This window comes from Heloderma suspectum, chromosome 8 (assembly GCF_057233095.1).
Source record: "Heloderma suspectum isolate Gila_16-S chromosome 8, 16-S_ref, whole genome shotgun sequence".
Lineage (NCBI taxonomy): Eukaryota > Metazoa > Chordata > Lepidosauria > Squamata > Helodermatidae > Heloderma > Heloderma suspectum.
In genome coordinates, this window is record NC_139465.1 from 7950437 (window position 1) to 7967308 (window position 16872).

The window sequence follows — 16872 nt, forward strand, 5'->3', positions numbered from 1 at the left end:
CATCTGGGCTCCCTAGGGAGCATTCCTCCCTCTGTTCCAGCTGTTCCCATTCAGATTCTGAATCTGAGCTGCCAGACATCTCCAGATGCTCAGATTCATTCCTGGCATCAAGTAATGTCTTTTCCCGAGTCGCCTTTCAGTAGCTTTCACGACATCAAGAAGAAATCCTTATTTCTGGAGGAGGAGAGATACAACCCCCCATCCAAACATTACATATTCTAATCCCATTCAGACAGACATCGCAGATGGTCATGTTGTTATTTGGGTGGTTCAGCACAGTGGCTAATACTGCTGCTGCCTCCCCTCCCCCAAGTATATGACTATTAGGGACATTGCTTCATTATATTTTTCAGAGAGCCATCAGATGGCCATGACTGATATTTGCAATAAAATTCCTGGGTTAAAATTGCATCCAATATAGTGAGTGTTTAATTTTTTCCCCCTCCTTCCCCACCCTGCATCTGAGTAAAAGGCCAAATTGCACTCTCAGGATCCCCATAACAGTGAAAACATGGAGGTGTTTAGAGAGGGTTGTCATATGAAGAGGTAGTATATTTATATTGTGCTTATTAGCTGTTTTAAAAAACCCAAATGCTCCACATCTGTAAGACCCAGGGCCTGCTCCAGAACTGAGGGGCCATTTGGTGGGACCCCTCCTCCAGCAGAGGGCCTGGGTTGGCTTAAGAACATGAGTCATGCTGGATTGGATGAAGGGTCCATCTAGTCCAGCGTTCTGTTCACACCGTGTCCAACCAGCTGTCTGTGGAAAACCCACAATTGGGACATGAATTCCACAGTACCCTCCTGCCCATGTTCCCCAGCAACTGGTGTACATTGGTATACTGGTGTATATTGGTATACTGGAGTTAGCGTATAGCCATCAGGACTAGTAACCATTGATAGCCTGACCACTGATAACCATTGATGAATTGTCCAATCCCCTTTTAAAGCCACCCAAACTGGTGGCCATCACTACTTATTGTGGTAGTGAATTCCATAGTTTAACTCTGAGCTGTGTGAAGAAGTTCTTCCTTTGATCTGTCTTGAATCTCCCACCAATCAGCTTCATGGGGTGACCCCATTGAGTTCTAGTACCTTACCAAGTGGTGGTAGCAAGCAACAGAGGCAGTAGGAATGTGCTGAGCAGTGATGGATGGATCTAAGTACCAAATAAATTTCCCACAATGCCCTGGAGCAACTTCCTGAGGACATCTTGCCCAAGCTCCCCCTGGCCCCAGAGCCTCAGTCAGTACTAGGTGGAGTTGCCTTCTTTGATAGGAATAGAGAACCTTGGAATCCAGTCCCTGTCTCCAAAAGCATTCATCCAAAAGCATTCATCAACTGCAACTCCCATCATTCCCAGCCAGCATGGCATTGAACAACCTCCATGTTCAGAAGTTGTATGTCTCTGATAGCCCCAGGTCACTCTCCAGCAGAGCTCGATGGAGGTGGTGAACCTCTATTGCTTGCCCTTAGATTCTCACTATCAGAGACATACGACTTCTGAACATGGAGGCTGTTCAATGCCATGCTGGCTGGGAATGATAGGAGTTGCAGTTGACCTAGGCATATATGAGAATTTGGGTTTTGCTTGCAAAACATGCAAGCATGTCCCATTCGAAGGCCCAAACATGAGCACGTGTCCGCCGACAATATTCACAAATTGTCAAACACGTGCTCACATTTGTCTCGTTCTCGATTCCAAGTTCGATTTGCACAAAATTCCTAATTTGCACAAGTTTCTTCAGTAGACTGAATCAATCCCACTTTAGTTTATGGAGGAAATTTGTGCAAATTAGCAAATTTGCACAAATTGGGGGAGTTTTGCACAAATCTACTGTTCAATAACTGTTCTATTTGCACACATTTCCCATTTGTGCAGAGGTGAACAGGAATCAGGCACAAGACAAGTGGTAAGATTATGTTTGGAGAATCCTGACAAGTTTGAACATGGCTCATTCATCCATTCCTAAGTTCATCGTATCTGGAGGACACCAGGATGGGGAAGGCTGGTTTATAGGCACCATGAATTTGTCGAATCCTTTGAAAAAGTGAACCAAGGTTGTGGCCATCACAATGTCTTTCTCAGTGCTGAGATGATGCTCTGTCTGATTTGAGCAAAATGGAAGGGATCTTGTAGCTTCTCCGTATAAGTGCGGCTGTGCCCTAGTCTGTTGGAAGCAAGATGCAGTTTCTTTATCATCATCATCATCATCATCATCATCTCCAATCATAGTGTTCCTTATAGCCAGTTTGGAACAAAAGGGAGAGGAGAGAGAAAAAACGCAGACACCATACAAATGTTTTATGTAGTATTATGTTTCCATATTTTTTTTCCCCTCCATACTATAGATTTTATAACTCAGAAATATCTGCTGATGCATTGATGGGCGTATCAAAGTACAGAGTACAAAATCTAGACCAATGACATTTAGAGTAAATGGAAGTTGGACATGCATGAAAAAACCAACCTACCAATGAACCACTTTTATTCACTGTCAGCACTGATTTTCTTACTGACTGTGAGCAACAGTGAGCAATCCCCTCCTGGGATTTGAACTGAGAGGAGAGGAACTTCTGAAAGAGATGCCTTTAGCCAAATAGAAGATCATTGCCTTGGTGGGGTTGGAACTTCAGAAAACTAGGCTGGAGGAATGTATGGCTTCACCGTGGCATGGGTGCACAACCTGAAGTGGAGGATTGGGAAGGAGATGGAGGGACTGCAGTGACTGAGAGGGAATGGGGAAATCAGGTGGACCATCAGATAAAAGGGAATCTGAAGCTAACCTAGAAGGGGAGGGTGAAGTGGGAGAAATAAGTAAGGGACTGGACTGGATGAGGATGAGCCAAGCCAAGTCAAACCGGGAGGAGTCAAGCCACATCATGCAAATCAGATCTGGTCCATCTACAGCTACCAAGCAAGAGATGGAAACCAGAAGTCACAAACCAGGAGTAAATGAATACTACTGTTGTCTAGACAAAGCCACAGCTTGAACAAGGGCCGTCTTTAGTCCTCCTTGGTCAGGAAGAGAAAATGGCCAGCCTGGGAGAGTGGAGGAATTGCTGTGGAGCCCAGGAACTCTGTACTGTTGGTGGAGTACTTGACCTGTAGCCTCCATAGCTCGTCACGTGTAATGGGGAGGGGATATAGCTCAGTGCACATGCTGTACATGCAGGAAGTCACAGGTTCAATCCCTGGCAACTGCAGTGAAAAGAATCCCAGTATGCGATGGGAAAGATCTCTGCCTGAGACCCAGGACAGTCACTGCCAGCCAAACTGGACAGTAGTGAACTAGATGTTCCAGTGGTCTGATTCAGTATAAGGCAGCTTTGTAGATTCATACACTTAATCCACTGGACCCTAGCAACACTAAACCACTGGCTTCTTTGGTCAAAAGCAGTGGGGATCTTCAGTGGGGTGATGGTGAGACTGCAATAGGATCACCTACCTGTTTCTGCAGCCATCACCTCTTTAGTTTAAGGCAGCCTTCCCCAACCTAGCACCCTCCCAATGTTTTGGAAATCAACTGCCATCAGCCCCAGCCAGGAAGGCCAATGGTCAGGAATGTGGGAGTTGTAGTCCAAAATATCTGGAGGGCACCAGGTTGAGGAAGGCTGGTTTAAGAGGCGATCTGCTCTCGTGCTCTGTGTGTGTGTGTGTGTGTGTGTGTGTGTTCCTCTCTCCCTGTTCTTTGCTAGGGCTGGTGCTTGTATGTCCCATGTAACAACGAGTAAGAGGCATAGGAGGTGGTGGGGATGGCAGTCTTGGATTTGCCATCTTATGTGCATTTTGCATGTACAGTCAGGGCCAGAAATATTGGAACAAGGATAACTGTTTTGGCAGTTGGCCTCTGTACACCACCACATTGAAGTTGAAAGGAAACACACCCAGATGGGAGCGATGTCGGGACTTTCAGCTGTAATTCAAGGGGTTTGACAAAAGTGGGGCACTAACCATTCAGGAACGACAGCCAGTGGCATACACCCCCCCATCATTGGGGGCTCATAAGTAATGGAACGAATGGCTGACAAGCAGCTGCATGGCCAGGTGCCACCTATTTCCTGGGTACCCCATGACCAATCAAGCAGATAAAAGGCCTGGAGGTGGTTCTGAGTGTTACATTTGCATTTGGTAGCTGTTCAATGGAACTCCCAACATGAGGTCCAAAGAGGTGTCCATGCGAGTGAAGGAGGCCATCATTAGGCTGAGGAAACAAGTAAACTCGCCAGGGAGATGGCAAAAACAGTGGGAGTGGCCAACACAACACTTTGGAACATCCTGAAAAAGAAGGAATTAACTGGCAAGCTCAGCAACAGCAAAAGGCCTGGAAGACCATGGAAGACAACTAAAAGTGGATGACCGCAGAATTCTGCTCATGGTGAAGAGGAACCCTTTCACAACATCTAGCCAGGTCAAGAACACTCTTGAGGAGGTGGCCATGCCATTGTCAACATCTACAGTCAAGAGTCGGCTTTGTGAATGTAAATACAGAGGCTTCACAACAAGGTGCAAACTACTGGTAATGCTCAAGAACAGAAAGGCCAGATTAGCCTTTGCCAGCAAACACCTAAAAAGCCTGCCCAGCTCTGGAATAAGATTCTTTGGACTGATGAGACCAAGATTAACTTGTACCAGAATGATGGGAAGAGAAAAGTATGGAGAAGGAAAGGAACAGCTCATGATCCAAAGCATACCACATCATCTGTCAAACATGGTAGAGGCAGTGTTATGGCATGGGCATGTATGGCTGCCAATGGAACCTGGTCACTGGTGTTTATTGATGACCTGACTGCTGATAAAAGCAGCAGAATGAATTCTGAAGTGTGTAGGGCTATACTTTCTGCTCAGATTCAGCCGAATGCTGCCAAACTGATAGGACGCCGCTTCATATTGCAGGTGGATAATGACCCAAAACATACAGCAAAAGCTACCCAAGAGTTTCTCAAGGCAAAGAAGTGGGATGTTCTTCAATGGCCAAGTCAGTCACCTGATCTCAACCCAATAGAGCATGCTTTCACATACTGAAGACAAGCCTGAAGGCAGAAAGATCCACAAAAAAAGCAGCAGCTGAAGGCAGCTGCAGTAAAGGCCTGGCAAAGCATCTCAAGGGAGGGAACTCAGCATTTGGTCATGTCCATGGGTTCCAGACTGCAGGCAATCATTGACTGCAAAGGATTTTCATCCAGGTATTAAAGGTGATCCTTAAGCTTGAAATGATGTTGGGTTGTTCCATTACTTATGAGCCACCAACAATGGGTGTGTGTGTATGCCACTGGCTGTAGTTCGCGAATGGTTAGTGCCCCACTTTTGTCAAACCCCTTGAATTACAGCTGAAAGTCCTGGCTTCGCTCCCATCTGGGTGTGTTTCCTTTCAGCTTCAATGTGGTGGTGTACAGAGGCCAACTGCCAAAACAGTTATACTTGTTCCAATATTTCTGGCCCTGACAGTATATCATGAAATGCAGAATGTGGATTCTCTCACAGTCTGAATTTCTGGGCAACTCTTTCTTCCTCCTCCTCTTCCTGTCGTTTTAAAGTTCATTTCAAATCTTTAGAGTTTTGAAAAAGTAGGTGTGTGTGTGTGTGTGTGTGTGTGTGGGGTCCTTTAAAGACGCTTCAACTGAATCTGCCTAAGGAAACAGAAAGCTTTTCTAAATGACAGTGTTAATACACTGATAAGCCACTGTATCTATTTTTGATTTCGTCACAGAACTGAGCACTACACAGTTTCCTTTCCTGCTTTTCTGCTACATAACCTCTAGGTGGCACTGTGGTATAGCAGAATAGTGAAAATGCACAACAGTAAATCATGATTTCTTACACTTTTACAATTTGATGCTGCATTCTCCCTGCTCTAAAAGAAGGGGCGGGGTTGGGGATGTTGACCTGGTGTTGAATGGGGTATGGCTACCCTTGAAAGACCAGGTCCGCAGCCTGGGGGTCATTTTAGACTCCCAGCTGTCCATGGAGGCTCAGGTGTCAGCTGTGAGCTGGAGAGCACTGTACCAACTCCATCTGATACGGCGGCTGCGCCCCTACCTTCCCGACCATCTGATCCCATCGGTAGTACATGCCCTGGTCTCCTCTCGTTTAGACTACTGTAATGCGCTCTACGTGGGGTTATCCTTGAAGACAGTTCGGAAGCTGCAGCTGGTACAGAACGTGGTGGCTCGCCTGATTACAGGCAGCCACCGGGGAGATCACATCACTCCAGTGCTGAAGGAGTTGCACTGGTTACCAGTTGTTTTCCGGGCCAAATTCAAGGTGTTGGTTTTGACCTTTAAAACCCTATATGGTTCGGGCCCAGCTTATCTTAAGGAGCTCCTCCAGCAACACCAGACAGGCCGCTTAACAAGATCAGCCTCAGATGGCCTTCTCTCTGTCCCATCAGCCAGGACAGCTAGGCTGGTGAGGACGAAGGAGAGTGCCTTCTCTGTGGTGGCCCCTACTCTGTGGAACTCCCTCCCTAGAGAACTCCGCCATGCCCCCTCTTTAATGAACTTCCGCCATGCATTAAAAACGTGGTTGTTCAGGCAGGGGTGAGTTACGGTATTTTTTATGATGTTTTTAATGTAGAATTTTATTGTTTTAACTGTTTTGTTGTTGTACATCACCCAGAGTGGCTGGGTGACCAGCCAGATGGGCGATTAATAAAATAAATAAATAAATAAATAAATAAATAAATAAATAAATAAAGTCGCTGAAAGCACAGGTTAGACACAGAAGTGAAACTGGAGAGTCACAACATTGTCTAAAGAACCCATAAACAACCAGGGATAGGGAATGATGTTGTTGTTGTTCAGTCGTTAAGTCATGTCCGACTCTTCATGACCCCATGGGCCATAGCACGCCAGGCCTTCCTGTCCTCCGCTCTCTCCCGGAGCAAGCTCAAGTTCATATTCATTGCATCAGTGATGCTATCTAGCCATCTCATCCTCTGCCGTCCCCTTCTCCTTTTGCCTTCAATCTTTCCCAGCATCAGGGTCTTTTCCAGTGAGTTTTATCTTTGCATTATGTGGCAAAATATTTGAGCTTCAGCTTCAGTATCTGTCCTTCCAAGGAGCACTCAGGGTTGATTTCCTTTAGGATGGACTGATCTGACCTCCTTGCAGTCCAGGGGACTCGTAAGAGTCTTCTCCAGCACCACAGTTCGAAAGCATCAATTCAATTCTTCGGCGCTCAGCCTTCCTTATAGTCCTGCTCTCACAGCCATACATTGCTACTGGGAAAACCATAGCTTTGATTATACGAACCTTTGACGGCAAGGTGATGTCTCTGCTTCTTACTATGCTGTCTAGGTTGGCCATAGCTTTCCTCCCAAGGAGCAAGCATCTTTTAATTTCATGGCTACAGTCACCGTCTGCAGTGATCTTGGAGCCCAAGAAAATAAATTCTGTCACTGCTTCCATTTCTTCCCCTTCTATATGCCAGGAAGTGATGGGGCCAGATGCCATGATCTGAGCTTTTTTAAAGTTGAGTTTCAAACCAGCTTTTGCACTCTCCTCTTTCACCCTCGACAAGAGGCTGTTGAGATCCTCTTCACTTTCTGCCATTAGGGTGATATCGTCTGCGTATCTGAGGTTGTTGATAATTCTCCCAGCAATCTTAATTCCGACCTGTGATTCATCCAACCCAACGTTTCTCATGATGTACTCTGCATATAAGTTAAATAAGCAGGGCAACAATATACAGCCTTGTCGTACTCCTTTCCCAATTTTGAACCAATCGGGTGTTCCATGTCCGGTTCTTACTGTTGCTTCTTGACCCTTGTACAGGTTTCTCAGGAGACAGGTAAGGTGGTCTGGTACTCCCATCTCTTTAAGAATTTGCCACAGTTTGTTGTGATCCACACAATCAAAGGCTTTAGCATAGTCAATGAAGCAGAAAGAGATGTTTTTCTGGAATTCTCTTGCTTTCTCCATGATGCAGCGAATGTTGGCGATTTGATCTCTAGTTCTTCTGCCTCTTCGAAACCCAGCTTGTACTTCCGGTAGTTCTCGGTTCGCATACTGCTGAAGCCTAGCTTGTAGGATTTTGAGCATAACCTTGCTGGCATGTGAAATGAGCGCAATTGTACGGTAGTTCGAACACTCTTTGGCATTGCCCTTCTTTGGAATAGGAATGTAAACTGACCTTTTCCAGTCTTGTGGCCCCTGTTGAGTGTTTCAAATTTGTTGGCATATTGAGTGCAGCACTTTAACAGCATCATCTTTTAGGATTTTAAATAGCTCAGCTGGACTACTGTCATCTTCGCTAGCTTTGTTGTTAGTAATGCTTCCTAAGGCCCACTTGACTTCACTCTCGAGGATGTCCGGCTCAAGTTCAGTGACTGCACTATCATGGACATTAAGAATTTTCCTGTATAGTTCTTCTGTGTATTCTTTCTGCCTCTTCTTAATCTCATCTGCTTCTGTTAGGTCCCTGCCTTCTTTGTCCTTTATCATGCCCATCTTTGCACAAAACGTTCCCTTGAGATCTCCAATTTTCTTGAAAAGATCTCTAGTCTTTCCCATTTTATTGTTCTCCTCGATTTTTTTGCATTGTTCATTTAAGACGGCCTTCTTGTCTCTCCTTGCTGTTCTCTGGAACTCTGCATTCAGTTGGGTATATCTTCCCCTTTCTCCTTTGCTTTTCGCTTCCCTTCTTTCCTCAGCTACTTCTAAAGCCTCATCACACAGCCACTTTGCTTTCTTGCATTTCTTTTTCTTTGGGATGGATTTTGTTGCTGCCTCCTGAACAATGTTATGGACCTCTGTCCATAGATCCTCAGGCACTCTTGTCTATCAGGTCTAATCCCTTAAATCTATTCCTCACCTCCACTGTATATTCATAAGGGATATGATTTAGGTCATACCTGAATGGTTTAGTGGTTTTCCCTACGATCTTCAATTTAAGCTGAAATTTTGCAACAAGAAGCTCATGATCTGAGCCACAGTCAGCTCCAGGTCTTGTATAGAGCTTCTCCATCTTTGGCTGCAAAGGACATAATCAATCTGATTTCGATATTGACCATCTGGTGATGTCCATGTGTAGAGTCACCTCTTGTGCTGTTGGAAAAGAGTGTTTGCTATGATTAGCGTGTTCTCTTGGCAAAACTCTATTAGCCTTTGTCCTGCTTCATTTTGTGCACCAAGGCCATGCTTGTCTGTTATCCCAGTGATTTCTTGACTTCCTACTTTAGCATTCCAATCCCCTATGATGAAAAGGATCTTTTTTTGGTGTTAGTTCTAGAAGGTGTTGTAGGTCTTCATAGAACCGATCAACCTCAGCTTCTTCGGCCTCAGTGGTTGGGGCACAGACTTGCATTACTGTGATGTTGAATGGTATGCCTTGGATTTGTACTGAGATCATTCTCTTGTTTTTGAGATTGTACCCCAGTACTGCTTTTCCCACCCTTTTGTTGACTATGAGTGCTACTCCATTTCTTCTAAGGGATTCTTGCCTACAGTAGTAGATATGATCATCACCTGAATTAAATTAGCTCATGCTTGTCCATTTTCGTTCGCTGATTCCCAAGATGTCGATGTTCAATCTTGCCATCTCATGTTTGACCACCTCCAGCTTGCCTTGATTCATTGATCTGACATTCCAGGTTCCTAAACAATATTGTTCTTTACAGCATTGGATTTTCTTTTCGCCACCAGACACATCCACAGCTGAGTGTCCTTTCGGCTTTGGCCCAGCCGCTTCACTCTTTCTGGAGCTACTTGGAAATTCCCTCTGCTCTTCCCCAGTAGTATACTGGACACTTTCCGACCTGAGGGGCTCATCTTCCAGCGTCGTATCTTTTAGCCTTGTGATACGTTCCATGGGGTTTTCTTGGCAGGAATACTGGAGTGGGTTGCCATTTCCTTCTCCAGTGGACCACATTTTGTCAGAACTCTCTGCCATGACCTGTCCGTCTTGGGTGGCCCTGCACGGAATAGCTTATGGCTTCACTGAGTTACGCAAGCCCCTTTGCCACAATAAGGCAGTGATCCATGAAGGGGTAGGGAATGATGAGCGCACGATAAATGCCTCATGTAAAAAAGAGCCCCTAGAAATGTAACCTACAGGCATGCTGAAACTCCTCTGGCTTGAACGATATGGCTTCCTCCTAAAGAATGATGGGGAATGTAACTTTGGTATATGACAGGATCCATTATCAGAAAATTCTCATCAGCCTTGTGCAACTACAAGTCACAGGGTCCCTTGAGACAAGCTGAGGCAGTTAATCCCCAGTTTAAGTTTAATCCCCAGTTTAAGTTTAATCCCCAGTTTAAGTTTAATCCCCAGTTTAAGTTTAAATTAATCCCCAGTTTAAGTTTTCAGTGTAGATTTAGCCTGTGTGTTGAGAGTTATCCTTATACCAGGAATCCACAGTGGGACAGATATTCATGAATAAAGAGAGGACTGGATTTGTAACTGAAGCCAGTTTTCTGTCATTGCTGAGACTATGCCAGCCTTCCAAAAATTAATTTCATCCACCCTTTTATTGTTCTTTGATGATGCATGCTTGTAAAGCCTCTGCTTGTAATGGATACCAGGCAGAAGTAATTACCCATATATGATTGTTAAAGCATTTAAAAATGTAGCTGGTGGTGATGGTAGAGAGCCCAAGTATGTGCGCCTGTGTCTGTGGTGTTTGACAATAATGCCTTCTAATGAAGTTATGTAGCTATATTGACAAATTAAATGCAAGTCCCCGAAGTACGTTAAGTGATCAAAATGTGGAACTTTCCTTCTAGAAGGATTCATATTTCAAGGAAAATTACATTCATATTGAGCAGTATCATGTAATAATCCATTGGGCAAACACAGATGTAACCTATTTGGGGGCTATTTTGCAATACAGAGCAGGGCAGTGGTTAAAGTTTTGGGTTGGTTCTGGGGAATTTCCAGCCAGCTGCTGAACACAGCCATCTGTTTTCTTTCCTGGCTACATTCAAAACTGTGAAACTGTTTCTCTCCAGCCCTTACCGAAGTGTGTGTTTGTGGCGTGCCCAGTAGTTAATAGTCACTAATAATCAGTGCTGATATGACTGATCACCTTTTAGCCATTGATTCCCATTAAGGAAGAGAACGGATATCTCCCATGAGTTGGGGTGCAATCCTATGGCACCTAGACATTGTCGGAGTGGCCATAGGATTGTGGGGATTCCCCCCTCCAAAGTCGGAGACAGTGCTCTGACCTCGTAAGAGGGAGCTGGAGATCTGCCCCCCCATCCCCTGCCTCCTTGCAGCTGGTGCAGAAAGAACTGCACTGGCTGGCCCTTGAGGTTGGAAAATCGACCTTGGAGAGGGGGAAAAGGGGTGTTCCAGTGGACCGGGAGGGGAGAAGACCAGAGAGGCCAGGATATGCGATATCCTGAGCTTCCTCCAGCCACCTTCCTTTCCCCTCCAAAGAGCCCTTGCCAGATGGGCTAAAAAGCCCATCTAGTGAAATCTGCAAGGTGGGGAGGATGGGAGGTGAAGATCGCCTCCACTGCTCCTCCTGCCCTGCACTGGATGATTATAAGCCTGTGTTGCCCCCAAACTATGGGATGTGCTCCTTCAAGAACCGGGATTGGCCCCTATTCTCTTGGCCTTGAAATATGTAGTTTTAATATGGTTACTGTTCGTGACGTTCTTCTTTGTATTGTTTTAAGGTTTTGCTGTTTATATTGTTGTACACCACCTTGGTGGCTTTTTAGCAGAATAAGGCAGTATATAAATGTTAATAAATGATGATGATGATGATGATAATAATTATATGGATGATACCTTGCCTTTTGACAATATCTGTAATGTCTCACATTCGTATAATAAGGATGAGGAAGGGCAGGTTGCTATCACTCCAGAGACAAGCAGATACATATTTAACAGTATTTACTGAACTTTAGAATGTCTGGTAAATAACAATATTCAGGAAATGATGAATAGAACTATAAAACCAAATATGAACAGCTCTAACTTTAAACCACAGTTCACTGTAAAGCACAGTGTTAGACCAACAACACTTGCTTGCCTAAGTTCCCTTGGGGTGAAATTATATGCATGTTTAGACAGAAAAAAAAGTCCTACAACTCCCAGCATGCTGGCTGGGGCATGCTGGGAGTTGTAGGGCTCCCCCCCCCATCTAAATGTGCATGGGACTGTGCCCTTAATCTTTTGCTGGCAATATCTGTTGTGGAGGTTCACCCTTTCTCTGGCTGAAGGCTTCTTTATCTGCTTCTTTGTCTTCTTTGCCACTCTGCGAGCTTACCTGAATTTTCTTCTCAGGTCTATTCCTTCACTCTGCTGCTGCTGCCTCCTCCTCTTCTTCTCTGGTCCCAACCATCTTCTCTTTCAGACGGGTATTTTGCTCCCTCCTCCCTCCATTCCATGACCCTCTCACTTTACACAGGCCACATTCCAACCCCCTTAGAAGCAGGCATGACATAGGTACTCCAGGCAGCCATTGAGAAAACATGATTGCAGAGTCTTGACCGTGAGGCAGAGCACTGCTGGGCAATATAGCACTGCTGGAAATGCCTGTGTAGAACGTCCATTTTCATTTTTGCTACCAGCGACTATTTCAGAAATCTGGCTACTAGCTAATTGCTTAGTTTCAAAGATCCCAGGGCTTTTGAAACAAAGCAGGTCTGGACCGAGTCAATGCTTGGATGTGAGATGGGCCTGGGAACCCCATGTGTGTCCCCTTCCATTCCATGATGGAAGAAAAGTGGGGTATAAATACACTAATTGAAAGGATGTAAGGGTTCTAGTGTGGAAGCAATTTTGTTCTCCCTAGATCAGGGCTAGGCAACATGGTGCCCTCCAGATGTTTGGGATTACAACTCCCACAATCCCTGACCATTAGCCATGCTGCTTGGGGCTCATGGGTATTGTAGTCCAAAACATATGACAGATACCAGGTGACCTAGCTCTGCACTAGAATGTGATGAAATGTTGGGAGATTGGGATGAAACATTGGCAACTGTATGTGTGAATGTGTGTGTTTGTATCTATATTTGAGTGTGTGACACACACACTTTTTCAGTGTCCCAAACCACCATCCATTTGCTGCTTGTGTGCGTGAGCACACTGATGCACACACATGCATAAGCTCCTGCATTAAATGCAAAGTCATGAGCACAGACAGCTCTGTTACATTTATCCCTCAGTGTTTTGATGGGAGAATTTATCAGCAGCTCCAGTGCTGAGATCCCACTTTCTAATGAAAGACACGTTTCTCCTGGGAAGCTGGGACTTCATCTATCCCCACAGCCACCACCAACAAAAACAACAACTTAACACACACTATAAATCTTCTGCAGACCACACTGTGGTCCCCTTTTGGTCTGGAACTTCCAAAACTCAGTGTTTTAAAGGAAGCTGCCGCTGCTGCTGCTGCTGCTGCTTCTTCTTCTTCTTCTTCTTCTTCTTCTTCTTCTTCTTCTTCTTCTTCTTCTTCTTCTTCTTCTTCTTCTTTAAACTCTGCTTGGTGCCTCCAAAGTCAAAGAACAGTGATACAATGAGTGCTGGTAGCAGCAAGTGTTAAAGGGGGGCTAAAGGGGGGGGGGTATTTTATGAACTGTCTTTGCCGGCATTGATTCGTTATTGAACATGTTCTGTGAAATTGGGTCTCTCTTTTCACTCCAGGCTGCTATTGAATTGCCGATACTCCCTGCAGTCTGCTCCAAGGATGAAGGGCTGGAGGATGCTGGAACACGAGGGAGGGGGAGAGATTCTTTCTGAGCCCTTCCCTCTTCCCTCCCCTTCTTTCAGGACCATACTGACAGCCCTCAAGGGAAGCAAAGCGGAGACGGGGAGGAAGCATCTTTCCTCACCATTCAGTTCCCTAAGAACCCCTTCCTAATCTCTGAAAGGGTCCACTGGGGGCTCGATCTATAAAAGAGCCAGGGCACAGGGAAAAAGAAAGACACAAAGGAAGAGGCAGACACTGGCTGCCTTCAAGAGCCATTTATTCTTTCCATGGAACCAGGACGACAAATGCCCATAGATGCTTCGATATTGCCTAGGAATGCCGAGTGTTTCCCATTGCCAGTCCTGTCCTTGCTGGGGAGAGAGTTAACCTGGACCCAGCCTGTGTTTTGCACAGTGAGTAACTTTGTGAAAGTTTGTTCGGGCAGGCTGTCAGCCTACAGGGTACAAGAGGCACAGATGGATGGAGGGATATTGTTTCTAGGGGTATTGTTCCAGGGGTATTATTCCATGCCACCCTGGAACTCTACACAGTGGTTTGCTTTCCAGTATGGCCTTTGGAATTCATTCTGCACGGTTTCCATTCAAAGGGGAAATGTGAATGTATTCTGTTAGCAATCTGAGATGTTAATGCTGCAGAGCAGAGCAGCATCTCTAAAAAGGGTAGGCTGGCAACCATTCTCTCCCAGCCTCCAAAGGTCTGTAATTTATGGGGAGAATTAGACTGACCTCCCCTGCAGGGTTGTTGTAAACATTGCAAGATAATTTATGTGAAGGAATTTGAACACTGGACAAACTCTGTAATCCTCTTCCAATATTGATGATTATAATGGATCTTCTTCTATGATGATGATGGTGCTATGGTGGTGGAGAGGATATGCTGCCTTTCAGCTTCCTCCTATGCTTTTTATGACCGTCAGCATTCATGGTAGCTCTGCAACCTAAAAAGTTTAGTCTTCGTCTTAGTTTATTTATTTTTCTTAGCAGTTGTTGCCCCCAGTCAGAATGTGAGACAAAACCAGTTTGTGGACATTCAAGACAACCCCATCAGACTTTCATCAGGGCCATGATTAGGGCTGTGAGCAACTTATTCATTTCTAGAATATTGCAGATTTTTCTTTTCTTTGAAATTTCAAAACCACGTCCTTGTCTTCAAAATAAAAGCAGCAACATTCAAAACATCCTGCTAAGGACGGGGAACCTAAGTTATACAATGGACTACTGTGGTGTTAATTAATCTCTAAGAGTCTACAAGGAACTTGGGTATGTACTACAGCTGAGCGCAAATGACCTCTTGACATACTCCACCCTATTTGTGGGCAGAGAAATTGGGGGGACAATTTCACCAAATTTCTCCTAGGGGAGGAGAAATTCTCTGACAATTTTTCACAGGTGGCGCTCACTACAGGAAAGTGTTGTAGCACAGCGTCTTTTTTCCTAGGGATTTTTTTGGGGGTGGGGGGGTTGCACTGCCATTGCAAGTGACAACAGCAGCAGCTGTGTTGGCAGCCTGGCCCCCATTTTGCATTGTCCACAGTATCCCATACCTAGCATCCTTCCAGGGCATTGTGGGGGGGGGAGCGAAACTCACCAAAAATGGGGAAGAAATTTGGGGAAATTCTGCAAAATGGCCGTTTATTTCTAGGGGGAAGAAAAGAAACACCTCAGGACTTTTCTGAGAAAAATATTTCCTGAGAAATTTTAGTTTGGCTCTGATTGTCATTCTTTAGGGTTCAGCACCTTCCCCAGGATCTTCGAAATGTTAAATTTCTGAGGGAGAATTGTGGAGACATCTTGTCTCTAATGCAGGTGCAGGGAGATGACAGGGTCCTCATGCACACTCCTTGGCCACCTCATAAGTAAAGTGGGCACAAGAACCCTGAACTCAGCCCATGAGAATTTCTCAGAAATTTCTTCTCTTTTCAATTTATTTTCGAAAGTAATTTGTTTTCTGTCAGACTGAATAAGAATGGTCAAAAATACCATGGAAGTAATTTTTGGCACACCACTAGAATTTACAAGGAAAGCTTTATTACTGAAATGCCATCACCCAACAAAGTTCATCTGCAGCAGATTCAAGGCAGACAAGAGTAAATCCTGCACATCTAAACATAATCAACTTATTGAATTTGCTACCTCAAGAGGTTATATTGGGGACCACTAACTTAGATAGCTGTTTAAAAAAGGATTAGGCAAATTCAGGGTGATGAGGGCGACAATCCTATGCAATCCTAGGAGATTCGGGACAGATAAAAGTAAGTACTTTTTCATGCAGTGCATAGTTAAACTATTGAATTCACTTCTACAAGATGTAGTGATGGCCACCAACCTGGATGGCTTTAACAAAGGGTTGGACAAATTCCTCGAGAAGGCTATCAATGGCTACTAGTCTTGATGGCTATGTGCTCCCTCCAGTACCAGAGGCAGTGAGCCTATGTGCACCAGTTGCTGGGGAACATGGGTGGGAGGGTGCTGTCGCACTCGTGTCCTGCTTGTGGGTTCCTGGTCGACAGCTGGCTGCCCACTGTGTGAACAGAATGCTGGACTAGATGGACCCTTAGTCTGATCCGACAGGGCTCTTATGTTCTTATGCCCACTTATCTGGGGGTAAATCCCAATGAATTCAGTGAGGCTCATTTTTGAGTAGACATCTATAGGAATGCACTGTTTGAATACCATACCAATGGCTTTTAGGCATGATAGAGAAAACATAACCTCCACACAAAGATGCAGTCTATCACTACTAATTGACAGGGACAATCAGCTGAGGAAAGCCATTATGAATGTCATAATGGTTGACATCTGTTGGAAACAGGATACTGAGGCAGATGGATTTCTGGTGGGATCCAGCAGGGCTGTTTTCTGTTTGCTTGTCTTAAGTACCTCACATTGGAGAAACAGCTTCCCCACAGAGCTTCCCTGGATGTCACTGAGTAATGACTCCAAAATACAAGCAGATTTGGAGACGATAAACCAGATTTTCCCAGGAATGAGTCTTGAGTCCAATGGCTACCTGTTGCTGTTGTTGTTGTTGCTGTTTTAATAATGTGTTAGCAGAAACAACTGAGGCATGCCATAGAAACGAAGGTGTATTGAAGACTATGGGCGAAAAACCTGTTTAAGAGACATGGATGTACTCCTTCCTCATCTCCAGCGTCATGATCATGTCTCTCTCTCTGTGTGCTTTTCCCCTCCCACTACTGTCC

At 45.0% G+C, this 16872-nt stretch overlaps 1 long non-coding RNA gene across 1 annotated transcript in view; it reads right to left on the reverse strand.

Moving 5' to 3' along the window:
- Window positions 1-9376: 9376 nt before the first annotated feature.
- The window catches only part of LOC146338833 (uncharacterized), a 247934-nt gene continuing 240438 nt past the window's right edge, over window positions 9377-16872 (reverse strand). The window contains exon 2 of the long non-coding RNA XR_014784718.1: window positions 9377-9468. This is a non-coding gene — a long non-coding RNA (uncharacterized LOC146338833). The remainder of the gene's footprint in view (window positions 9469-16872) is intronic.